This window comes from Lepidochelys kempii, chromosome 3 (genome assembly GCF_965140285.1).
Source record: "Lepidochelys kempii isolate rLepKem1 chromosome 3, rLepKem1.hap1, whole genome shotgun sequence".
NCBI classification, from domain to species: Eukaryota; Metazoa; Chordata; order Testudines; family Cheloniidae; genus Lepidochelys; species Lepidochelys kempii.
In genome coordinates, this window is record NC_136382.1 from 92,580,503 (window position 1) to 92,606,454 (window position 25,952).

At 45.0% G+C, this 25,952-nt stretch overlaps 1 long non-coding RNA gene across 1 annotated transcript; it reads left to right on the forward strand.

The window, feature by feature from the left end:
- On the forward strand, positions 1-25,952 carry LOC140908225 (uncharacterized). Its single transcript, XR_012157807.2, has 3 exons — positions 1-131; positions 25,285-25,345; positions 25,669-25,952. It is a non-coding gene; the product is annotated as an uncharacterized LOC140908225 (long non-coding RNA).

The window sequence follows — 25,952 nt, forward strand, 5'->3', positions numbered from 1 at the left end:
GGAGGAGGTTGCTAAAGAGCCTGGCTGCTCAGGGCAGCTCTGCCTGCTCCTCCTCTCCTGTGAACAATGGAAGACAGGACAGTGACTCTGCTCCCACCCTGCAGCACACATCATGGAAAAGGGAAGAGCAGGTGAGGAGCCACTGGAGATGTCCCCCACAGCCTGAAACAGGGAGAGAGTGCCTCACTTCAGCCTGCAGGATCTGGGAGAGGGGGTGAAGAATCCCAGGAGAAGCAGAAGTGAGGCTTGGGGAGAGCTGATTTGGGGCATAGCTGTGGGGCAGAGCTGATGGTGGCAGAATGGGGGGGGGGACTCTGAACTCAGGGGGTGGGCATTGAGGTGGTTGAGACTCTGGTAACTTCCAAAAGATTGGAAGTCCTCAGTCTATTGGTTAGAATGCTCCTTGTAGTGTAAGCCCATAGTCCAGAAATCAGAGCAGGAAAGAAAGACAAAATGGAGATGCTTCCAGAGTCTTTTATATCTTCACCCATGTGGAGGGGATGCTTTCAATCTTAGTTTGTGGAAAATTATAGGCACAAGTTGGAGTCCAGGGTCACATGAGCCAGTCACATGCTCTTGCATGCTTTGATGACTCAGGAGTAGCCATTACCCAAATTCTAGCTAAGGCATCCACAGAAAGGTTCACCGGGCGAGGACAAACTTCTTCTGTGGCCTATTGTGTTCTTTAATGGGCCATCAACTTGAATAGTTCATTCACAATGTGCTGGCCAGACTGGATGTAAATTACCTTGTGGGTGTTACCCCAGGAGCAAACACATTTGAAATGATGGAACATAGTTAATATTCATAACTTTAGATACAAAGATGAGGCATCTGTGAAGCATTTGATGTCTTTCATTGCATCAAAAATGTGCTGAACTGGAGCTGATGTCCAAATGTGCTTTAAATCATTGAGCTCTCTTTCATGCTCTGACATCCATGCCCATTTTGTGATCTTGTGGAGGAGATGTCTTAAGTGAATTGTGCGAGCTGTGTAATTAGGTATGAATTTGTGGATGTAATTCTACATGCCTCGCAGCCTTTGAATTTCCTAGTTATCTTCAGGTCTCTGCATATTCAGTATTGCTTGGATCTTTGATTCATCAGGCAGGATTTCCTTAGAAATCAGTCTCTCTCCCAAGTACATTATTTCTGTTGTTTGAAATTGACATTTGGCCTTATTCAATTTAAGGTTATTAGCTTTTGCAATTTCTAGTACTCTCCTCAGTAGTTTCTTATGTTCAATGGCAGTGCTGCTCCAAATTACCATGTCATCAAGGAATGCTTTCACACCTACTGGACTCTCTAGCATCTGGCTAACTGTATGGTGGTATAGTTCTGGAGCTGAACGTGTTCTGAAAAGCAGTCTTAAGAAGTTGTATGTGCCAAATGGTGTGTTGAAAGTGCATATCTTGAAGCTTTCAGTGTCCAGGTGGATCTGCCAAAATCCCACCAATGCATCTAATTTGCTGAAGAATCTGGTGTCTGCTTTCTTAGACAGATAGTTCGCTTTTTGTGGGCAGGTGGAAGTGTTCTCTTTTTACGTTTTTGTTCAGCCCCTTAGGGTCCACATACAGTCATAGTCCTCCTTTTTTCTCTACACTTATTAAGGAGTGAATGAAATCTGTTGAAAGAAGAAAAGGAGGACTTGTGGCACCTTACAGACTAATCAATTTATTTGAGCATAAGCTTTCGTGAGCTACAGCTCACTTCATCGGAGCTGTAGCTCACGAAAGCTTATGCTCAAATAAATTGGTTAGTCTCTAAGGTGCCACAAGTCCTCCTTTTCTTTTTGCGAATACAGATTAACACAGCTATTACTCTGAAACCTGAAATCTGTTGGTTCTTCTATTCGCCAAATGATACAGATTCTCATAACTAGTAGGGCAGTTATGTGTAGTAGCACAAGCCCTGCAGTAGGCATTGCACATTACCTTTCTCAGTGGGTCTTCCAGCATCCTGTGTCTTCCACTCTTGGTATGATGTAGTATTTCGCTGATGAGCAGACTGTAAAGATAAAACTGCATCAAGAGTGTACAGGAAGCATGGTGTCGCTACACATCCTGGAGGACTTACTCTGTAGCACACCTGCCACCAGCTCCCTTCCCTCAAACACTGCCTGTCTGGGCTCAGTTCACATAATTGTGCTGTCCCGGCTCTTTACAGGCTACCCTGGGGTCTAAAGTCGGTTGCCTGGCTCATCACTCCTGGCTCAGACCCCCGCCAACTATTTATGTCTCAGGCACCCAGTATTGTCAACCTCAAGGATTCAAAAATCATGAGTCAGGCCTATAAACCTCACGAGACTGCCTTAAAATCATGACACTGTTTTAAAATAATAATTACAAGTTCTTTTTATTTACCTTCTCGTTTCTGAACTTTTCAGGTCCATGTGCATCACATTTTTAAGCTTTTCTCTGCAACCATGAAGGCCAGAAACTTCCTTTAAAAAAAAATGAAAGCTGAGATTCTTATGGGATCTCTTGATTCCAGCAGCTGGGGCTTTAAGAAAATCACCAATATAGTGAGACCCATGATAAAATTGTGAGAGTTGGCAATACATCTTCCACACTTGCTACCACGGGTGGTGAGTTTGGTGACATGGGATAAAAATGCTTGAGCCCTGTCTTCTACTGTGTTAATTTCTCAGGTGGTTAAAAATACTTGACCTTCTCTGATCTTGGTCTATACTACATCTTCCACTGTCGCTCATAGGTGCTAGAACCAGTAGTGCTTGGGGTGTGGCAGCACCCCGTGTTGAAGTGGGTTCTATCCTATACAGGGTTTACAGAGTGGTTCAATGGCTCTCAGCACCCCTACTACACAAATTGTTCCAGCACCCTTGCTGTCTCTTGCACCAGTGATAAATTATGAGCTGACATTTTTACCATTGGAAATACTGCCAGAATACTAAATGAATAAAGAACTGGACATTTATCAAGTGAGACATGCTTTCTTCAAAGCCCAGCACCAGTAAAGACTATCAGGTTTTATCAAGGCACAATCTGGAAGAGCACCATTTTTCATCCTGTCTCAGGGAGACCTCTTCTAAAACCTCTTCTTTTTTAGACTACCAGTTCACGTTCTCACATTTAAGCATGATTTTACCCACTCAGGTGGTGTGCTCAGATGAGTGCAGGCTGTCACAGTGCAGGGTAGCTGCACCCTTATTCTCCCTCTATGGTCCCTTGAGGGCACATGTCATAAATATAAAGGGAAGGGTAAACTCCTTTAAATCTCTCCTGGCCAGAGGAAAAACCCTTTCACCTGTAAAGGGTTAAGAAGCTAGGATAACCTCGCTGGCACCTGACCAAAATGACCAATGAGGAGACAAAATACTTCCAAAAGCTGGAGGGAGGGAGAAACAAAGTCTCTCTCTGTCTGTGTGATGCTTTTGCCGGGAACAGAACAGGAATGGAGTCTTAGAACTTAGTAAGTAATCTAGCTAGATATGCATTAGATTCTGTTTGTTTAAATGCCTGAGAAAATAAGCTGTGCTAAATTGAATGGATATTCCTGTTTTTGTGTCTTTATGTAACTTAAGGTTTTGCCTAGAGGGATTCTCTATGTTTGAATCTGGTTACCCTGTAAGGTATTTACCATCCTGGTTTTACAGAGGTGATTCTTTTACTTTTTCTTCTATTAAAATTCTTCTTTTAAGAACCTGATTGCTTTTTCATTGTTCTTAAGATCCAAAGGTTTGGGTCTGTGTTCACCTATGCAAATTGGTGAGGATTTTTATCAAGCCTTCCCCAGGAAAGGGGGTGTAGAGTTTGAGGAGGATTTTGGGGGGAAAGACGTTTCCAAGCGGGCTCTTTCCCGGTTATGTATCTGTTAGACGCTTGGTGGTGGCAGCGATAAAGTACAAGGGCAAAAGGTAAAATAGTTTGTACCTTGGGGAAGTTTTAACCTAAGCTGGTAAAAATAAGCTTAGGGGGTTTTCATGCAGGTCCCCACATCTGTACCCTAGAGTTCAGAGTGGGAAAGGAACCTTGACAGCACCCATTCTAGGCACCCAGCTCCTCAGCCATCACAGCATGATGTCTCTGTCCCTCCTGACTGTGGGTTTTCTAGGCTGCAGAGTTCCTTTTCTACACTGTGATATCCCCAGCAAGTTGGATGGTCTAAATAGGCCAGTGTTTGAACTTTGCTTTCTCTCCAAAGAATAGCTGTAATTGCCAGCAGTCATAAGTTACCACAAGGAAAAAACACTACAAGTTTTTATATGCCTGAGGAAAGCTCACCCATCAATCTTCTGAGGCCTCAGTAGGCTAAAGTCTTTCCAACACCTCTTGGACTGAAGGTCCTGTCCATTTGCTGGATCAGAATGAAAAGTCTGACTCAGTTTAAATTCAGCTATTTAACCAAAAGTCCTTTCTTAGTCCATTGGTCTCTGGAGAGTCCAGTTTGAACCAATATATATGAGCCTCTCCAAGTGGTGGTATCTCTCTGGAGGTGTTACAACCCGAGTGTGTTTGCCTAATCATGCTCCATTATTAGTTCCTGGAGAGCTGTAGTCCCCCTACCCATGGAATTACATACAATCCCTGGCCCACAATGATACCTCAACTTAATACAGTAAAATCTGCCAAAGATATTGCAGGAAATTGCCATAGCTGTGTCCCAGACATTCCTGTTTGCCTTTTTGGCTAGGTTTTCTGCCAATACTGGCAATGGGTGTAGCCACTTGTAGCACCTCTCTTATTCAGCAATAGGTTTTTAACCTGATTCATCCCAGGATTTTATGCACCCTGTCACATCATCCGTTTAAAACAGATGTGGATAATCTTCCATAGCACACTTTGCTGCCTTTAATCTTCACACCATTATTTTTCATGAAACTATCCTTTACTTTTGACAGTTTTTAGAGGTTAAGTATACTTCCTTATCTGGGATTCTGCTTGCCTTCATTATTTCTGCTAGCTGTGTTAATAATGTCCTAAACGAGAGTGCTCTGACGTTTTGGAGCAGCCAGCTCTTGTATTAACGTACCAGGCAAGGATATATAAATGCCCTGCTTTACCAGACTTCTTTTTGCTGCTGGCTGTGCAGTAGTCAGCTAAAGGGCATGACAGGAGAAAAATTTACATACAGTGCTCAATGTTGCTTTGCCGGAGACTATTCCTGCAAATGATTGCCACCCTCTCAAAGGGAGCTGTCATTGCTTATCACACATCTGGGATGAGATGTCCGTTTAGTTTTTAACAAATCTGTTCCACGTGTTTCTATTTGCTATGTAATCATCCCATGATCTATAGCTTTAATATATTTCTGTTTATTCTGGATATGGTAAACCTAGCCTTGCTTTTGCTTTGTTCAAAATATAAATTGATCTTTAGGGGTTTGCTGCCACCTGCAGTTGAAACCTCATGTTAACCCAGGTTTACATTACCAATTAAAATACTACAACCTAGTATCTGAAAATTCCAAATAAGCTATTGAGCAAGTTGATCCAAAGGCATCTTATTATGTCTCACATATTGTGTTCTCATTCTAATAGAATGAGGAGGCCAAATTGGTCGCATGACAAGAGACAATTTCTTCCATTCCTAAAATACTGCTGCACATCTAACCCAAATATGCATTAGCCAAAATTATCACCATTTGATGGCTTTTCAGTCATCTATATGAAATGAGTTGACGCTTTGAGTCCAGTTTCTAGTGGATAAGTGTCAACACAACAAAACCCACCATCCATTTGGCACCCTTGTTTGCAGTCTCAGCAGGGGTCATTTCAACAGGGTCCATGTATAGAGGGGACCTGCTATCTACAGCCCTTCCCTTCCTTCATGAAAGTGGAATCAGACATCTTACAGCATAGCTCTTCTCCCTCCCTGCATCCATAAAGGAGTCCCTATGACCACAGGAATCTGTATGGGGAAATGCATGTAATAGCACACCCTCCAAGCTCTTCAGGGAATCCACTTAAAAGCTAGTATAGCCCTTTACTGCATTATCATTTATTCATAAGCCCGCTGTGGAACCTTATTCATCTTGAGTGTGTTTGGGAGTCAGAGGCAGCCACATATGTAGTATTTCCTGGCACTGAGGCTGTGATGTCATTTTCTTCACGTCAGGATCCCTCCCATGGGTTTTCCCAGTGAAGTATACAATCTGAATGCATCCTAGTATACAACTGGGAGACATTAATATCTGTCTGTGCAAGGATGACATAGATTTTTGCAATAATCATCCTCGCATAGATAATTGTAATGAGACTACACCTACAATATTGAATAACTTCCGGGCACTTTAGTACCAGAAAGAGGTAGATAGGACACTCAAACCAGATCAACCACAATCACAGCTTAACCTTTTTTATTATTTTCAACCTATCACTATATGCGAAGGACAATACAGCAGGACAGACTTCATAGTGCACAGAATTCAAAAATCTTGGAAATAAATGTAGACTTCAGTCTTGCATTAAAATACCTTAATATGTTATGAGGTTCTATAAGGCAACCCCTTCATGGAAAAAAGATAAAACAGAGAAGAACGTAAGGGATGTGAGTACATTTAATTAAATTACAATGGTATAAAGGTCTTTTAGTGGCCAGACATTGTTGCACCTTTTCAAGTAGTTCCTGTTAATTAATGTTAATTTCTCTACCAGTGTCATGATAATGAGCTCTTTAAGACAGTCTGCACGGGAGAGAAACATCTGTTTTCATAATCTTAAAATGCCCCTTTTGAACTCTAGAAGGGGAGTTAAAACCCATTTCTCAATGTTGGCTGGGAGCATCAACTCATCTAACACAACACATTCACAAGTTAATTTGTGGATTTAAAGACTTATTAATATAACAAACTTTTTTGTGGCCCTATTTTTTCCCTGGAAGCCTTGACTGAATGTATAAAGTACTAAGGGCCTGGTCTTCAGCTGATTTACAAAAGTGGAGTACCTGGCCCCCTTTTTTAAAAATATATTTCTTACACACTTCACTCATTTAGAAATATACCAGCCACATATATGTTCCTTCCAATAACAGTTTGTTTTCTTCTTATTACTGTTTATGCTCTTTTGCCCAATTAGGAGTACCTAAAGTATCAAGTGTAATAAAAGAACAACATCACAATTACCAGCATGAAGTGTACCAATTTACTTTAGTTTAATCACTATGTAAATTGCTAGCTTGTTTTTGCAATGTTACAAAAGCAATGTCATAATTTGTGACAAATGAAAAATGTTACTTATTCAGATGTTGTAGAGATAAAACAAGAGTGATTTTATTTTATCAACTCATCTTTTTCAAAGAAGGCTTAGCAAAGCAATCTAAAAGTTTACATAATGGGAAATAGTCTTCAGTGTTCTTTAAAAGCAAAAAAGCAAAGTGTTATTGTTTATTATGTGATCCCATCACTAATGACAAGTACATTCAATAATACACAAGAATTTCTGCTACCAAGACAGCCCTTTCTGTAAAACTACACGAAAAACTTACTGTGAAATTTGAGTAGACTATTTTTAATAGTCAAGACATTCACTACAAACTATTTCCCTCAATATCCTTCTTTCAATAAATAGTGAATAGTGTATTTGAATCCTTTAATCTAACAGGCAAATGTTTCATCCCTTTGCTTGGGAAACTGGGATGTTTGGAAAACAGAGCATGAGAGCCTCTTTTTTGGTCTCACAGCTCATGTCTCCACTACAATAAAAAACCTGCAACACCGAGTCTCAGAGCCTCAGACTTGTGGGACTTGGGCTGCAGGTCTAAAAATTGCAATATAAATGTTCAAGCTCGGGCTGGAGCCTGGGCTCTGAGACCCTCCCCATTCACTGGGTCTCAAAGCCTGGATCCAGCCTGAGCCCGAACATCTACACTGCAACTTTTAGCCCTGCAGCCTGAGTCAGTTGACCTGGACCAGCCGTGGCTGTGCCACGGGTCTTATTACAGCGTAGGTGTATCCAAAGGGTTTATAGCACTCAAAGAGTACTGTGAATGGCAGGGGCCAACAGATACTGACATCTGGAATTTTGAGGCAAGTGTCAGCAACTTTATTAATTCCTTAACAGGATAACTTCTCAGGGCAACAGTGAAAAGGGGAAGGCTATCAATGCTCTCTGTCACCTGCCTTCCCCATTTTTGATAGTTAAATCCTGAGCATCACAGACTCAGGACTTAGCAGCTGCTCAAAACTTAGACCCTATCTGAACCTCCATTACTCCTAAGGACTATGGTGGCCTGCAACCCAGAACAACTTACTTCCAGGGAACCCCTCTGCACTCATAGGATACAGTGGTATCAACTCTGAAAATTCCTTAGTGAGTCATAGGAGTTTGGCTAGGGCTGGAGCCAGTCTCACGATGATGGAAATAGCTCCAGCCCTTAAGAGAATTTCAGCCCCACCTTGGGGAAATCTCCCTCTGATTGGCTGCTCCTTCCTACTTCCACTTTCCAGGGAAGAGCAGACAACAAGAGCTGCTGCAGGAAGAATGCACAGCTCTCCTCTCTCCCCTCAAGAACCCAAAGGACTTTTTATTGGGAGAGGGAGCAGCTGACACCATTCACAGAGAAGGGCAGATGATGGGAAAAGGAGGGAGCACCCCAGCAGCTCAGGGTGGCTCCACCTTTCCCTCCTATGAGCAATGGGTCATTCTGCTGTCTGCTCCTCCTCCCTCCCTGTCCATCCTTGCAACACCAGGACTGGGAAGGAGGAGAGGTATGAAGAACACCTGGAGCTGCCCCAGAGCCTGAAATGGGGAGAGGGGACCCTGTTGCAGTCCCTCAAGCCTGGGATAGGGAATGAAGAACCCGTTAATAGCAGGAGAAGGAAAGATCAGGTGGGGAGGGTGGGGATAGGCAGATTGTGGGCATTTAGGGTTGGCAGAACTGATATAGAGGCTGGGGAGGTGCATAATTAATTCCTGGAATGAGGGATGGGCGAAACACACAGTGGAATATAAGGTGGATGGAAAGCTGCCTAGATCATCGGGCTCAACGGGTAGTGATCAATGGCTCCATGTCTAGTTGACAGCCAGTATCAAGCGGAGTGCCCCAAGGGTCGGTCCTACGGCTGGTTTTGTTCAATATCTTCATTAATGATCTGGAGGATGGCGTGGATTGCACTCTCAGCAAGTTTGCAGATGACACTAAACTGGGAGGAATGGTAGATACGCTGGAGGGTAGGAATAGGATACAGAGGGACCTAAGAAATCTGATGAGGTTCAACAAGGACAAGTGCAGAGTCCTGCTCTTAGGACGGAAGAATCCCATGCACTGCTACAGGCTGGGGACTGACTGGCTAAGCAGCAGTTCTGCAGAAAAGGACCTAGGGATTACAGTGGACGAGAAGCTGGATATGAGTCAACAATTGTGCCCTTGTTGCCAAGAAGGCTAAAGGCATTTTGGGCTGTATAAGTAGGAGCATTGGCAGCAGATAGAGGGACGTGATCATTCCCCTCTATTTGGCATTGGTGAGGCCTCATCTGGAGTACTGTGTCCAGTTTTGGGCCCCACATTACAAGAAGGATGTGGAAAAATTGGAAAGAGTCCAGCGGAGGGCAACAAAAATGATTAGGGGGCTGGATCACATGACTTGTGAAGAGAGGCTGAGGGAACTGGGATTATCTAGTCTGTGGAAGAGAAGAATTAAGGGGGGATTTGACAGCTGCTTTCAACTACCTGAAAGGGGGTTCCAAAGAGGACGGATGGATCTAGACTGTTCTCAGTGGTGGAAGAGGACTGGACAAGGAGTAATGGTATCAAGTTGCAGGTGGGGATATTAGGAATCACTTTTTCACTAGGAGGGTGGTGAAACACTGGAATGGGTTACCCAGGGAGGTGGTGGAATCTCCTTCCTTAGAAGTTTTTAAGGTCAAGCTTGACAAAGCCCTGGCTGGGATGATTTAGTTGGGGATTGGTCCTGCTTGGAGCAGGGGGTTGGAGTAGATGACCTCCTGACCCCCTTCCAACCCTCATATTCTGTGATTCTATGAATTAGAATTTTGGGGTTTGGATTGAAGCTTAAAGCTTTGCACCATCAGGCAGCCAGCAAGAACCCTGGAAGAGGGCCAAAATCACTTTATTCAATAAATGTGGGAGAGTTATCCATATATACACACACACACGATGACCAGGGAGTTCAAAAATCCAAGAGACAGACCAAAACCATAATATAATCTTTTAAAAAACATCTTTTGGGGTCTGACTCATGATTTTTGAGCTTCTCAGAATGGCAATACTCAGAATGGCGTAGGCTTGCCTACAAATCTAATCCTTTCTCCCTAGAAAGGTGTGTTGAGGCCAAATTCACAGGGAAATGGCTATCCCAAACCATCTGACTTTTACAGTTTTTGGGAGAACCAATCACCAAACCAATGTTTACACCCCTAAAAATTGATGAGAGTAAAGTCAAACTCTGCTGCCAGGATCTACTACCCAAAGTTGTGATCATGTGAAATAAACAATATATCAATAAAACAAACAAAACCTGTGCAAATTGTGCCACACAAACAGACCATGTAAGTCCTTAAGTTACCTGTGCCAACAAACTGCAAAAGTCCTCAGAGTCCTTAGGATACCTATGGAAGTCTCCAACTGTAAACACAATGTCCTGTGAAACCAAAACACAACCTGCAAACCAAACAAATGGCAAATTCATTATTACATTCCACCTATAACCATCCAGACAGGTGGAGGACATCGCAGATCAGGAAGGGGCCCTCTTCTGTACTGAGTGCTAACAACAACTGCCCTGTGCCCTGGCAGCCAACCTAAGAACCTGTTACATGGGTGACGACTTAGAGGTGCTGCCTCACAAACCAGCTGTTGCAAGAGGGCATCCCAAATGGATGTGGCACTTCTCTCCAGGACCTGGAGCACAATCTCATGCTGGATGGTAAGGCCAATGTGCCTTATATCGAAGGGAAAATTAGATTTTACTATCTTTCAAAACAGGACTGTGAATTACAGAGCAGTTAGCTGAGAAGCTGCAGCAAATCACCTCTATTCTCAGATGTGCCCAGACTCTCCAAGGAGATTAAGAAAGGTCATTAATATTAAAGATTGTGAATTCCCTCAAGGATGTTTGATGTTCTGACTCACTGAAAAAAGAAATGTGTTTTATTAACAGAACGATTTGGAGCCATGATCTTTCCACAGCCCCTACAGCTGTCATGGCCTCCTGACATGAGAAGTCACATAGTGAATGGGTGAAAGGTATATCCTCATTCAGCCTCAGGGAAAGGCATCTGTTGCCATTAATCTGGATTAATCTTCAGATAAAGAATTACTCTGGTGGTTGTTTTTGTCAGGAGGCAGATAGGGCTGTCTGCAGAGATCCCTTCATCTGAGGGGCAGATGGAATCTGAAGTAGAAAAATCACTTAACAGTCCAGTCCCCTCTGTGCAGTCCACACCTCTATAAAAAGAAAAGGAGTACTTGTGGCACCTTAGAGACTAACCAATTTATTTGAGCATGAGCTTTCGTGAGCTACAGCTCACTTCATCAGATGTTTACCGTGGAAACTGCAGCAGACTTTATATACACACAGAAATCATGAAACAATACCTCCTCCCACCCCACTGTCCTGCTGGTAATAGCTTATCTAAAGTGATCAACAGGTGGGCCATTTCCAGCACAAATCCAGGTTCTCTCACCCTCCACCCCCCCACACAAATTTACTCTCCTGCTGGTGCTAGCCCATCCAAAGTGACAACTCTTTACATAATCAAGTCGGGCTATTTCCTGCATAGATCAAGGTTTTCTCACATCCCCCCCACCCCCATACACACACAAACTCACTCTCCTGCTGGTAATAGCTCATCTAAACTGACCATTCTCCAGGTTTAAATCCAAGTTAAACCAGAACATCTGGGGGGGGGGGGTAGGAAAAAACAAGAGGAAACAGGCTACCTTGCATAATGACTTAGCCACTCCCAGTCTCTATTTAAGCCTAAATTAATAGTATCCAATTTGCAAATGAATTCCAATTCAGCAGTTTCTCGCTGGAGTCTGGATTTGAAGTTTTTTTGTTTTAAGATAGCGACCTTCATGTCTGTGATTGCGTGACCAGAGAGATTGAAGTGTTCTCCGACTGGTTTATGAATGTTATAATTCTTGACATCTGATTTGTGTCCATTTATTCTTTTACGTAGAGACTGTCCAGTTTGACCAATGTACATGGCAGAGGGGCATTGCTGGCACATGATGGCATAGATCACATTGGTGGATGTGCAGGTGAACGAGCCTCTGATAGTGTGGCTGATGTTATTAGGCCCTGTGATGGTGTCCCCTGAATAGATATGTGGGCACAATTGGCAACGGGCTTTGTTGCAAGGATAAGTTCCTGGGTTAGTGGTTCTGTTGTGTGGTATGTGGTTGTTGGTGAGTATTTGCTTCAGGTTGCGGGGCTGTCTGTAGGCAAGGACTGGCCTGTCTCCCAAGACTTGTGAGAGTGTTGGGTCATCCTTTAGGATAGGTTGTAGATCCTTAATAATGCGTTGGAGGGGTTTTAGTTGGGGGCTGAAGGTGACGGCTAGTGGCGTTCTGTTATTTTCTTTGTTAGGCCTGTCCTGTAGTAGGTAACTTCTGGGAACTCTTCTGGCTCTATCAATCTGTTTCTTTACTTCTGCAGGTGGGTATTGTAGTTGTAAGAAAGCTTGACAGAGATCTTGTAGGTGTTTGTCTCTGTCTGAGGGGTTGGAGCAAATGCGGTTGTATCGCAGAGCTTGGCTGTAGACGATGGATCGTGTGGTGTGGTCAGGGTGAAAGCTGGAGGCATGCAGGTAGGAATAGCGGTCAGTAGGTTTACGGTATAGGGTGGTGTTTATGTGGCCATTGTTTATTAGCACTGTAGTGTCCAGGAAGTGGATCTCTTGTGTGGACTGGACCAGGCTGAGGTTGGTGGTGGGATGGAAATTGTTGAAATCATGGTGGAATTCCTCAAGGGCTTCTTTTCCATGGGTCCAGATGATGAAGATGTCATCAATATAGCGCAAGTAGAGTAGGGGCTTTAGGGGACGAGAGCTGAGGAAGCGTTGTTCTAAATCAGCCATAAAAATGTTGGCATACTGTGGGGCCATGCGGGTACCCATAGCAGTGCTATGGGTACCCGCATGGCACTGCTATGGGTACCCGCATGGCCCCACAGTATGCCAACATTTTTATGGCTGATTTAGAACAACGCTTCCTCAGCTCTCATCCCCTAAAGCCCCTACTCTACTTGCGCTATATTGATGACATCTTCATCATCTGGACCCATGGAAAAGAAGCCCTTGAGGAATTCCACCATGATTTCAACAATTTCCATCCCACCACCAACCTCAGCCTGGTCCAGTCCACACAAGAGATCCACTTCCTGGACACTACAGTGCTAATAAACAATGGCCACATAAACACCACCCTATACCGTAAACCTACTGACGGCTATTCCTACCTGCATGCCTCCAGCTTTCACCCTGACCACACCACACGATCCATCGTCTACAGCCAAGCTCTGCGATACAACCGCATTTGCTCCAACCCCTCAGACAGAGACAAACACCTACAAGATCTCTGTCAAGCTTTCTTACAACTACAATACCCACCTGCAGAAGTAAAGAAACAGATTGATAGAGCCAGAAGAGTTCCCAGAAGTTACCTACTACAGGACAGGCCTAACAAAGAAAATAACAGAACGCCACTAGCCGTCACCTTCAGCCCCCAACTAAAACCCCTCCAACGCATTATTAAGGATCTACAACCTATCCTAAAGGATGACCCAACACTCTCACAAGTCTTGGGAGACAGGCCAGTCCTTGCCTACAGACAGCCCCGCAACCTGAAGCAAATACTCACCAACAACCACATACCACACAACAGAACCACTAACCCAGGAACTTATCCTTGCAACAAAGCCCGTTGCCAATTGTGCCCACATATCTATTCAGGGGACACCATCACAGGGCCTAATAACATCAGCCACACTATCAGAGGCTCGTTCACCTGCACATCCACCAATGTGATCTATGCCATCATGTGCCAGCAATGCCCCTCTGCCATGTACATTGGTCAAACTGGACAGTCTCTACGTAAAAGAATAAATGGACACAAATCAGATGTCAAGAATTATAACATTCATAAACCAGTCGGAGAACACTTCAATCTCTCTGGTCACGCAATCACAGACATGAAGGTCGCTATCTTAAAACAAAAAAACTTCAAATCCAGACTCCAGCGAGAAACTGCTCAATTGGAATTCATTTGCAAATTGGATACTATTAATTTAGGCTTAAATAGAGACTGGGAGTGGCTAAGTCATTATGCAAGGTAGCCTGTTTCCTCTTGTTTTTTCCTACCCCCCCCCCCAGATGTTCTGGTTTAACTTGGATTTAAACCTGGAGAATGGTCAGTTTAGATGAGCTATTACCAGCAGGAGAGTGAGTTTGTGTGTGTATGGGGGTGGGGGGGATGTGAGAAAACCTTGATCTATGCAGGAAATAGCCCGACTTGATTATGTAAAGAGTTGTCACTTTGGATGGGCTAGCACCAGCAGGAGAGTAAATTTGTGTGGGGGGGTGGAGGGTGAGAAAACCTGGATTTGTGCTGGAAATGGCCCACCTGTTGATCACTTTAGATAAGCTATTACCAGCAGGACAGTGGGGTGGGAGGAGGTATTGTTTCATGATTTCTGTGTGTATATAAAGTCTGCTGCAGTTTCCACGGTAAACATCTGATGAAGTGAGCTGTAGCTCACGAAAGCTCATGCTCAAATAAATTGGTTAGTCTCTAAGGTGCCACAAGTACTCCTTTTCTTTTTGCGAATACAGACTAACACGGCTGTTCCTCTGACACCTCTATAAGCGTACCAGCCTGCTAATAAGCTATTAAGGCCTGGGGTGTGTTTTCCTGAATCTAAATGAGAAAGTAAAACCAAAACATGCCTTGACTCTTTCAGCCAAAGCTGAAAATCAAATCTCTTTTGAGCATGTTACTGTAAAACCTGAAATCCTGGTAAGCTGCCTTCTTTAACGGACCCAATCATTTAGTCTGTGTTTAAGCATGGTTTCAGTAAGCAAAGAATCTGCACTTAATTCTGGGTATTTTATATGTTGAGAGTTTCTCTATGTTTGACCATACCTTTCTTTACAATATGCTCTACAACACTCATTGACTTGATTGTCGAGATGACTTTCAGGTTCCATGAAGGAATATCTCAGTTTTCTTATTTTTTAAATGTAATTTTTAGCCCTTTTCCCCTGTGAAGATAGCCTTGAAAACATACACTGGTAGAAACTGAAATAAATAAATAGTAGGGTTAAAAGGGACAGGCAGCTGACCTCCACTTCTGCAGTCACAGAATCATAAAAATGTAGGGCTGGAAGGGACATCGAGAGATTCTGTAGTCCAACTTCCTGCGCTGAGCTAGGACCAAGTATACCCAGACCATCCTTGATATGCATTTGTCCATCCTGTTCTTAAAAATTCCAATGACAGGCACTCCATAACTTCCCTTGGGAGTATATTCCAGTACATAATTATCCTTATAGTTTGAAAGTTTTTCCTAATATCTAATCTAAATGTCCCTTGCTGCAGGCCGATTGAGCCAATTACTTTTTCCTTCAGGGGAAATGGAGAACAATTGATCATTGTCCTCTTTATGACAGCCCTCAACATATTTGAAGACTAGTCTCAGATTCTCCTCCAGTATTCTTTTCTCAAGACTTAACATGCCCTTTTTAAACATTTCCTCATTGGTCAGGTTCTCTCAAACTTTTATCATTTTTGTTGCTCTCCTCTGGACTGTTCCCAATTTGTCCACATCTTTCTTAAGGTGAGGCACTCAAAGCTGGACCGAATACTCCAGCTAAGGCCTCAACAGTGCAAAGTAGAGCAGGACAATTACCTCCCATGTCTTACATATGACACTTCTGTTAATAAACCCCAGAATGATATTAGCCTTTTTTCATATAGGCATCACTCACATTGTTGATTCATAAATAGGTGATCCACTATAACCCCCCAGATCCTTTCCAGCAGTGCTACTGCCCAGCCAGTTATTCCCCATTTTGTATTTGTGCCTTTGATTTTTGCTTCTTAGGTGTCATACCTTGCACTTGTCATTATTGAATTTCATCTTGTTGATTTTAGACCAATTTTCCACTTTATCAAGGTCCTTTTAAATTTGAATCCTGTCCTACAAAGTGTTTGCAACCATGCCCAGTTTGCTGTCATCTGCAGATTTTATAAGCATACTCTCCAGTCTGTTACCCAAGCCATTAATGAAAATGTTAAATAGTACCCGGTCCAGGAAAGACCCCTGTGAACTCCCACTAGATATGTCCTCCCAGTTTGACAGCAAAAGAGTGATACATACTAAAAGTTATGCATTTACCTTTTAGTAATATTGTCTAGACCACATGTCCCTAGTTTGCTTATGAGAATGCTATGTGGTACGGTGTCCAAAAAAATCAAGAGGACCTGGATGTATCATGACTACTGGTTCCCCTCATCCATTAGGCCAATGAATCTGTCAGAGCAGGAAATTAGGTTTGTTTTACATGATTTGTTCTTGACAAATCCATTGTGTCTATTACTTATTACTCTATTAACCTCTAGGTGTTTACAAAGTGAAAGTAATAATTTGTCCCAGCATCTTTCCAGGTGTCAAAGTTAGGTTGACTTGTTTATAATTCCCCAGATCTTCTTTATTCCCCTTTTTAAAGATAAGTACATTGGCCTTTCTCCAGTCTTCAGAGACCTCACCAATCCTCCATGAGTTTTTGGAGATAATTACTAATGGTTCTGAGACTTTCAGCTAGTTCCTTAAGGAAGCTTAGTGTTAATTTTGTCAGGTCCTGCTAACTTAAATACATCTAATTTATCTAAATATTCTTTAACCTGTTCTTTCCCTATTATGGCTTGTGGTCCTTTCCATTTTGTGTTAAGCACTTTTGTCTGCTCTACACTGCCACTTTACAGCGCTGCAACTTTCTCACTCAGGGGTGTGAAAAAACACCCCCCTGAGCATTGCATGTTTCAGTGCTGTAAAGTGGCAGTGTAGACAGAGCACCACCTCTGGTAGCCATGCGCCCAGCACTGGTAGCTACTCCCCTCATGGGGGTGGTTTTTTTTACAGTGCCGGGAGAGCTCTCTCCCGGTGCTGGTGCCACGAGGACAGCCACGTTAAGGCACTGCTGCGACAGCGCTTTAACGTTGCTGGAGAAGACACACCCTTGGTCACAACTACCCTTTCTAATGAAGCCTGACGCAAAATAGACATTAAAAACCTTTGCCTGCTTGATGTCATCTCCTTCCCCACAAATCAATGGGCCTATACTTCCCTTTGTCTTTTACTTGCTCCTAATGTATTTAAAGAAACTCTTCACATTGCGTTTCACGTCCCTGGCTAGGTTTAACTCATTTTGTACCCTAGTCTTTCTGATTTTGTCCCTCCATGCTTGTGCTATTTATCTTTAGCTATTTACCCAGGTTTCCACTATTTGTGGGATTCCTTTTTGATTTTCAGGTCATTAAAGGACTCCTGATAGAGTCATATTGGCCACTTTCTATTCCTCCCATCTGTCCCTTCACATCATGATATTTTGCAGTTGTTTCTTTAATGTTCTTTCCTTGAGAAACAGCTGTCCTGGACATCTTTTTCCTCTAGATTTTCTTCTTATGGGACCTAACCTACCAGTTCTCTGAGTTTGTCAGGTGCCAGCGAGGTCATCCTAGCTTCTTAACCCTTTACAGGGGAGAGGATTTTTCCTCTGGCCAGGAGGGATTTTAAAGGTGTTTACCCTTCCCTTTATATTTATGACACGCCCCCCAAATCTCAGCTAGGGTGAAACGCTGGCTGGGATTTCTTCCTGGAGCTTCAGGGAAAACAGAGTTAATAAGACACATGCATCTCTAAATATACTACCAAGTACATAAAGACTAACAATATTTTCCACATCTCAAGGACAATTTTAACCAGTTGATTTTGGGAAACTTTCACGGGAGAGTGCATCAGCCACTTTGTTAGAAGCTCCTGAGATGTGTTGGATGTCGAAATCAAAATCTTGGAGAGCTAAACTCCACTGAATAAGTTTTTTGTTATTTCCCGTGGCGGTATGAAGCCACTGTAGCACAGCATGGTCGGTTTGCAGGTGGAAACGCCGTCCACAAACATATGGGCATAGCTTTTCCAGAGCGTAGGCAATGGCATAACATTCTTTTTCACTGACTGACCAGTTGCTTTCCCTCTCAGACAGTTTTTTGCTGAGAAACACTACAGGGTGGAATTCTTGATCCGGTCCTTCCTGCATTAAAACTGCTCCCACACCACGCTCGGACGCATCTGTGGTTACTCGGAACGGTTTGTCAAAGTCTGGGGCCTTTAGTACAGGGTCAGACATGAGTGTCGCTTTAAGCTGGTTAAAGGCCTCCTGACACTCTTCGGACCACTGAACAGCATTTGGTTGTTTCTTTTTGGTTAGGTCTGTCAGTGGGGCAGCAATTTGGCTGTATTGTGGTACAAATTGCCTGTAATAACTGGTCACGCCTAAGAAGGATTGAACCTGTTTCTTTGACCTTGGGACAGGCCACTTTTGGATAGCATCCACTTTGGCCTGTAGAGGGTTGATAGTTCCTTGACCCACCTGGTGTCCAAGGTAAGTCACTCTGATTAGGCCTATTTGACACTTCTTAGCCTTAACAGTTAGTCCTGCCTCCCTTATGCGCTCGAAGACTTTGTAGATGATCCAGGTGTTCTGCCCAGGAATCTGAAAATATGGCCACATCGTCAAGGTAGGTGACTGCATAGTCTCCTAATCCCGCTAGGAGACCATCTACAAGTCTTTGGAAGGTGGTGGGTGCATTTTGCAGCCCAAAAGGGAGTACATTAAATTCATACAGCCCGACATGTGTCGTGACCTTTCCTTGGCAGATTCATCTAGCGGTACCTTCCAGTACCCCTTGGTTAAGTCCAAGGTAGAGATTAACTGGGCCCGTCCCAGTTTCTCTAGTGGTTCATCTGTGCGTGGCATGGGATAGTTGTCTGGGCGAGTTACAGCATTTAGCTTACGGTAGTCCACGCAAAAACGTATCTCCCCATCTGGTTTGGGAACTAGAACCACTGGAGATGCCCATGCACTTCCAAAGGGGCGGATTACACCCATCTGTAACATATCCTGGATCTCCCATTCTATAGCAGTTTTAGCTTGAGGAGACACCCGGTAAGGTTGGACTTTAATTGGGTGAGCATTACCTGCGTCAATGGAGTGGTATGCCCGTTCAGTTAGTCCTGGGGTGGCTGAGAACGTCGGCGCGTAGCTAGTGCACAGCTCCTTGATCTGCTGTCGCTGCATATGCCCAAGGGTCATGGAGAGGTTCACCTCTTGTACACCACCAGCACTTTTCCCTTCGTAGTAGACACCTTCAGGCCACTCAGCATCGTCTCCTCCCTGGGCTGTAAACTGACAAACCTTTAATTCTCTGGAATAAAAGGGCTTTAGAGAATTAATGTGGTACACCTTAGGCTTCCGGTTGGAGGTGGGGAATGCTATAAGATCATTAACAGCTCCCAGGCGCTCCTGGACCGGGAATGGCCCTTCCCATGATGCTTCCATTTTATGGGCCTGGAGCGCCTTTAAGACCATGACCTGGTCTCCTACTTTGAAGGAACGCTCTCTGGCATGTTTATCATAGCAGGCTTTTTGCTTTTTTTGAGCATCCTTTAGGTTTTCTTTAGTAAAGGCTAAAGAGGTTCGGAGGGTGTTTTGTAGGTTGGTTACCAAGTCCAGAACGTTAGTTCCTGGAGAAGGTGAAAATCCCTCCCATTGCTGCTTCACCAACTGTAATGGCTGCTTAACCTCGCGGCCATATACAAGTTCAAATGGTGAAAACCCTAAACTGAGATGTGGTACAGCTCTGTAGGCAAAGAGCAACTGCTGCAACACTGGGTCCCAATCATTGGAGTGCTCATTTACTAATTTATGTATCATGGCCCCCAAAGTTCCATTAAACTTCTCCACCATGCCATTTGTTTGATGGTGGTAAGGAGTGGCAACCAAGTGATTTACCCCATGAGCTTCCCAAAGGTTTTCCATAGTTCCTGCCAGGAAATTAGTCCCTGCATCTGTGAGGATGTTGGAGGGCCAACCTACCCTAGCAAAAATGTCTGCTAGTGTCTGGCACACACTTTTAGCCCTGGTGTTGCTTAGAGGTACTGCTTCCAGCCATCGGGTGGCAAAATCCATGAAAGTCAGTATGTACTGCTTCCCTCTGGGTGTCTTTTTCGGAGAAGGACCCAGAATATCCACGGCTACTCACTGAAATGGAACTTCAATGATGGGGAGTGGCTGGAGAGGGGCTTTGACCTGGTCTTGGGGTTTTCCCACTCTTTGGCATACTTCACAAGACCGGACATAGGTAGAAACATCCTTGCCCATTCCCTCCCAGTGGAATGACCCCCCCAAACGGTCTTTGGTCCTGTTCACCCCAGCATGGCCACTAGGGTGATCGTGGGCTAAGCTCAAGAGCTTGGCCTGGTATTTAGTTGGAACTACCAACTGTCTCTGAGGATGCCAGTCTTCCTGGTGTCCACCAGAAAGAGTTTCCTTGTATAAAAGTCCTCTTTCCACAACAAACCTAGATTGATTAGAAGAGCTGAGAGGCGGTGGATTGCTCCATGCTGCCGCCCAAGCTCTCTGGAGGCTTTCATCTGCTTCCTGTTCGGTCTCGAACTGTTCCCTTGATGCTGGAGACATCAGTTCCTCATTGGATTGTGGACCTATGCTTGGTCCCTCTGGAAGTGATGTAGGGGATGGGGCTGTTTCCATTGACTGTGAACTGCTCTCTGCTGGGGCACTATGTTGGGGTTCAGGCTCCAGCTGAGCCTCTTGTGTAGGGTTATGGGCTGCTGTTGGTTCAGGTTCGGTGGGGCCCTCTGGTGTTGTGGTTGCAAGTACTGGATTCAGTGCTGGCAATGGGTCTGGTGCTGGTTGTTCCGCCAGTTCCAATTCTGGGACTGGTTCCATCCAGGTCTCTGGGACTCGATCCACTACTGCTGTTGCAGACATTGGTCTGGGGTCCGGGTCCATCACCTCTGACCGGGTCCTGGTAGAAGTTTCCGGAACAGAGCTAGGCCTCACGGCTTGTTTATCCTGGCTGCAGGTGACCATTCCCACCCTCTTGGCTAGCTTCACATGATTGGCCAAGTCTTCCCCCAACAGCATGGGGATGGGATAATCATCATAGACTGCAAAAGTCCACGTTCCTGACCAGCCCTTCTACTAGACAGGCAACTTGGTTGTCAGCAAATTGAAAGAGTTGGACTTGAAGGGTTGAACTGTCACTTGGATCTCTGGGTTGATTAAATTGGGGTCCACTAAGGAAGCATGGATAGCTGACACTTGTGCTCTGGTGTCCCTCCACACGGTGACCTTCTTTTCACCCACACTCACATTTTCCCTCCGCTCCAAGGGTATCTGGGAGGTATCTGGGCTTGAGGACCTCTGGGGTGATTCCAGTGTGATGAACTGTAATCTGTTGGGGTTCTTGGGGCAGTTGGCCTTTACATGCCCCGGCTCGTTACATTTAAAACATCGTCCAGCTGACGGGTCACTGGGGTGAGGTGGGTTGCTGGAGAACGGTGTGGTGGGACGATAAGGTGGCTGGAGGGTTCCTTGGGGGGTAGGTGGGGCCTTGGGTGGCCCCCGGTAATAGGGTGTGGTCTGGGGTTGTCCCTTCTGATGTCTGCTCCAACTGCGACCAATTTTTTTTTCTCTCTGCCACCTCCACCCATTTGACTCCAATCTCCCCCGCCTCAATTACAGTTTTGGGCTTCCCATCTAGGATGTATCTTTCTATTTCCTCAGGAACACCCTCTAAGAACTGTTCCATTTGCATTAGGAAGGGCAAATCTGTTGGAGATTTAACACTTGCTCCTGATATCCAGGCATCCCAATATTTCACAATGTGGTAGGCATGTCGGGTAAATGACACGTCTGGTTTCCACCTTAGGGCTCTGAACCGCCGATGAGACTGCTCGGGTGTTATCCCCATTCTGACTCTCGCCTTGGATTTAAACAGTTCATACGGCCTCAGCTCTACCATGTATTGGTCTGTAGAGATGCTGTACCCAAGGCAGGCCCTTTTGAAGTTTTCTAAGGCGGCCTCGGTATCATCACCTGCCTTGTAGGTGGGGAACTTTCTGGGATGGGAAGTGGTACCTGGAAAAGGATTGCTAGGATTTGTTGGTATATTCTGCTGAGCCCTTGCCTTCTCCATCTCCAGTTCATGCTTCCTCTTTTTCCTTCTCCTCCAGTTCTTTGGCCCTTGCCTCCAGTTCTTTTTCCTTTGCCTCCATAGCTCTCCTGTGAGCAGCCGCTTGGTGTTGTTCTGCCTCTTTCGCTGCCTCCCTTTCTTTGTCCTTTGCCTCCATTTCTCTCCTGTGAGCAGCTTCTAGGGCTTTTTTGGCTTCTTTCACTGCCTCCAGTTTGGCTAACTCCAATTTGTGTAGTGCCTTGGTGTCTGTCGTCTTTACCTCTCTGTTTTTAACTAACTTTACACTTGAGGGTTAGAAATAAAACAAACAAAGCTTGGCTTGTAAATTTTGCTGTGCTGTAATAGGATACCTATATTTTTCTGATAGTGATTGTCATCCTACAGAAAAATAAAAAAAAAAAAAAACCCCACGAAAACCCCCAACAACAATAAAAAAAATTCAAACCCCTCTCCCCCCCCAAACCCTAACACCTTTGTCTCCAGGCAAATAGGCAGAAAACTCCTCTAGTTACTTTTAGGTAAAAAAAAAACTTCAGGTCTGTGAAGACTTGTGAATTTCTCTGCAGGAGGTTAACTACTCTGCCTTTAGGTAGAGATAACTGCAATTCACAAAAGATAATTCCCTTTTGTCTCTGCTCTGGCCCAAAATCAAAGCAAAAAAAAACTTCCAGCTGTTTCCAGTTGGAGACCTGCTTTCTAGCAGCCCAAAGGATTTAAAAAAAAATCCTTTTAAAATCTGTTTTTCTGGTTCAAAAAAAAATCTCAAATTGATCTCAAAATGATTTCAAGTTAATCCCACTGCTCTGCCACCATGTCAAGGTTCCTTCCCCACTCTGAACTCCAGGGTACAGATGTGGGGACCTGCATGAAAACCTCCTAAGCTTACTTTTACCAGCTTAGGTTAAAACTTCCCCAACGTACAAGTTATTTTACCCTTGCCCTTGGACTTCCACTGCCATCACCAAACGTTTATCGGGGTTTATTTTTATTAGGAAAGCATTGTTTGGAAACAACTTCCCCCCCCCAAAATCCTCCCAACCCTTGCACCCCACTTCCTGGGGAAGGTTTGATAAAAATCCTCACCAATTTGCATAGGGGACCACAGACCCAAACCCTTGGATCTTAAGAACAATGAAAAAAAGCATTCGGTTCTTGAAAAGAAGAATTAATAGAAATAACAGTAAAAAAGAAGTAACAATAAAAAGGATCACCTCTTTAAAATCAGGATGGTAAATACCTTACAGGGTAATTAGATTCAAAACATAGAGAATCCCTCTAGGCAAAACCTTAAGTTACAAAAAGGCACAGAGACAGGAATATCCATTCTATTCAGCACAGCTTAATTTCTCTGCCATTTAAAGAAATCATAGTCTAACGCATATCTAGCTAGATTACTTACTAAATTCTAAGACTCCATTCCTGTTCTGTCTCCGGCAAAAGCATCACACAGACAGACCCTTTTGTTTTTCCCTCCCCCCAGCTCTTGAAAGTATCTTGTCTCCTCATTAGTCACTTTGGTCAGATGCCAGCAAGGTCATCCTAGCTTCTTAACCCTTTACAGGTGAGAAGATTTTTCCTCTGGCCAGGAGGGATTTTAAAGGGGTTTACCCTTCCCTTTATATTTATGACAGAGCCCTACTAATCTCCTCCCACTGCTGATCTGCTCAAGGTCATACCTGGCAGTATCATTAGTGACCATGAAGATGATCAGAATAGGGTAAGGTCAGCATAGAGTAGGGGGAATGACCCTCAGCAGTGTTTCCATAATGTCTTGGATGTGGGGTCAAATCAGGCAGCACATCTCTCAGGACACTGTGTCAGGTTGGTGGATGGATGTCTCCATCCCCCTTAGAAGGGAACTCCTGATCCCCACCACCCTATGCCTCCACCTACTGGGTATGGTGCCCAATGGCTTCCCATCCTTGGGTGAAAGTGGCTTCTCTTCCTCAGCCATTGCGGTCTGCTCCTCTTCTCATGTTGCCAGTACTGCATACCGGTTCTTGACTGTGATGGATGGGGGACCTGGGTGGGGGCGGAGTACTGTCTACTGCCTGAGGTAGCCAGCCCCTAGTCTTCTCCCCATAGCGCAGCCAGTTTTCCTTCCTCCTCTGATGCTTCTGTACTCTTCTCTAGTTGGCTAGCATCCCCCATCCCAGATGTCTCCATGTGCATCCTGTCTATGGTGTCCTCATGCTCCAAGTTGCTACAGTGACAAGCAGGGCAGGTGCAACCCCTAGGCGAACTAGGTGCCCACCTAGGGTGCCAAGATTTAGGGGCTCCAAAAAACGGTGCCCCCCAATTTTTTTACACCATTGCTTAGGGGCAGGTACCTGTCAGTCTCCAGCATTCGGGCCACTCCAGGGCCAGCAACCTCTTCACCTCGGAGCCTCCCCCGCTTACCCGGGGGTCACTTCTCCTCTCAGGCTCCCCGGCCGCTGCCGCCACGGCCACCTGGGAAGACGCGGGTGGGGGGCGCCACTGCGGAGGAGAGGCAAGGGATCGGGCTCAGCTGGGGCCCCACACCTGCCAGCTGAGAGCAGCAGGAACTGGGCGCTGCCTGGGGGAAGCGGGGTGGCCCAAGCCCAGAGTGGCGGCATCCTCCGCAGCAGCAGGAGCAGATGGGGAGCATAGGCACCCTGGGCTCGTGCTACCCGGCTCTCCCCCATGCGGTGCCTGGCTCCTGCTGCTCTTGGCCGGCAGGTGTGGGGTCCCAGCCGAGCCTGGCCCCTTGTGTCTCCTCCACAGTGGCCCCCCCCTCCCATGTCCTCCCAGGCGGCAGTGGCCGGGGAACCTGAGAGGAGGTATGGCCCCTGGACAAGCAGGGGAGACGAAGAGGCTGCTGACCCTGGTGCGGCCCGAGCCTTGGAGACTGACAGGTATCTGCTCCTGCCCCATCCTGGCACCGCCTGCCCCCCAACCCAGTGAGTGTTACCTGCCCCACCAGCCTCAGTGCCCTGCCCCATACTGTCAGCCACCCCAAGCTCACTGTGACAGCAGCACACCTTGGCAAAGGGCCCCCTGATCTTCAGAAACAGCTGTCATCACAGGCCTGACAAACTCACTGCACCCCACCTGTGTCTTACAGGGCACTTACCCATGAAGAGGAACGTGGAAGGGATCTACACAAGGCTGGTAACTTGTCAAAAGTGAGAATCTTTGTGAGATATGTGCATGGGTAATATTGAAGGAATAATGTATTTACCTTAAAAGTCTGCTTTACAGACTTGGAGTAGAAATTAGTCACCAGGGGATAATGGCCCTCTGGGGCAAGGGGGATTTAGCACCCTGCCTAACCTGGCTGGTGATGCAATGCAAGTCTCAGTTGTTTAGCTTTGCACAATAGTAAGACTTTGAATGGGACACCATCAGAGGCAATGGCAAACAACTGAAACGCCTTAAAGTTAAAAAAGAAACATTAGAACAGCCGTTACCCATTCTGACAGACTGTTTATAATGCTAAGTTTACTAGTTTTCAGAGATTGTTGGGGGGGATAGAAGAGGAGGGGGCGCAAGGTGGAAGTTTCATCTAGACCGCAAAATATCCTTGCGCTGGCCCTGGTGACAAGCCACCTCCTGCTGCAGCGCTCTTACCTGCTCCTTGAAGGACTCCAACAACAGACATCTCTCACATCAGGTGGATCCCTCTGCCTGGCTTTCTTGGATCCAGTCTTTAAGTCTTGACATGCAGGCTACATTCCCAGCTTAAAAAAGCTTTAAAATTCCTAACTTGCAAGAAATGCTATAGTAATTGTC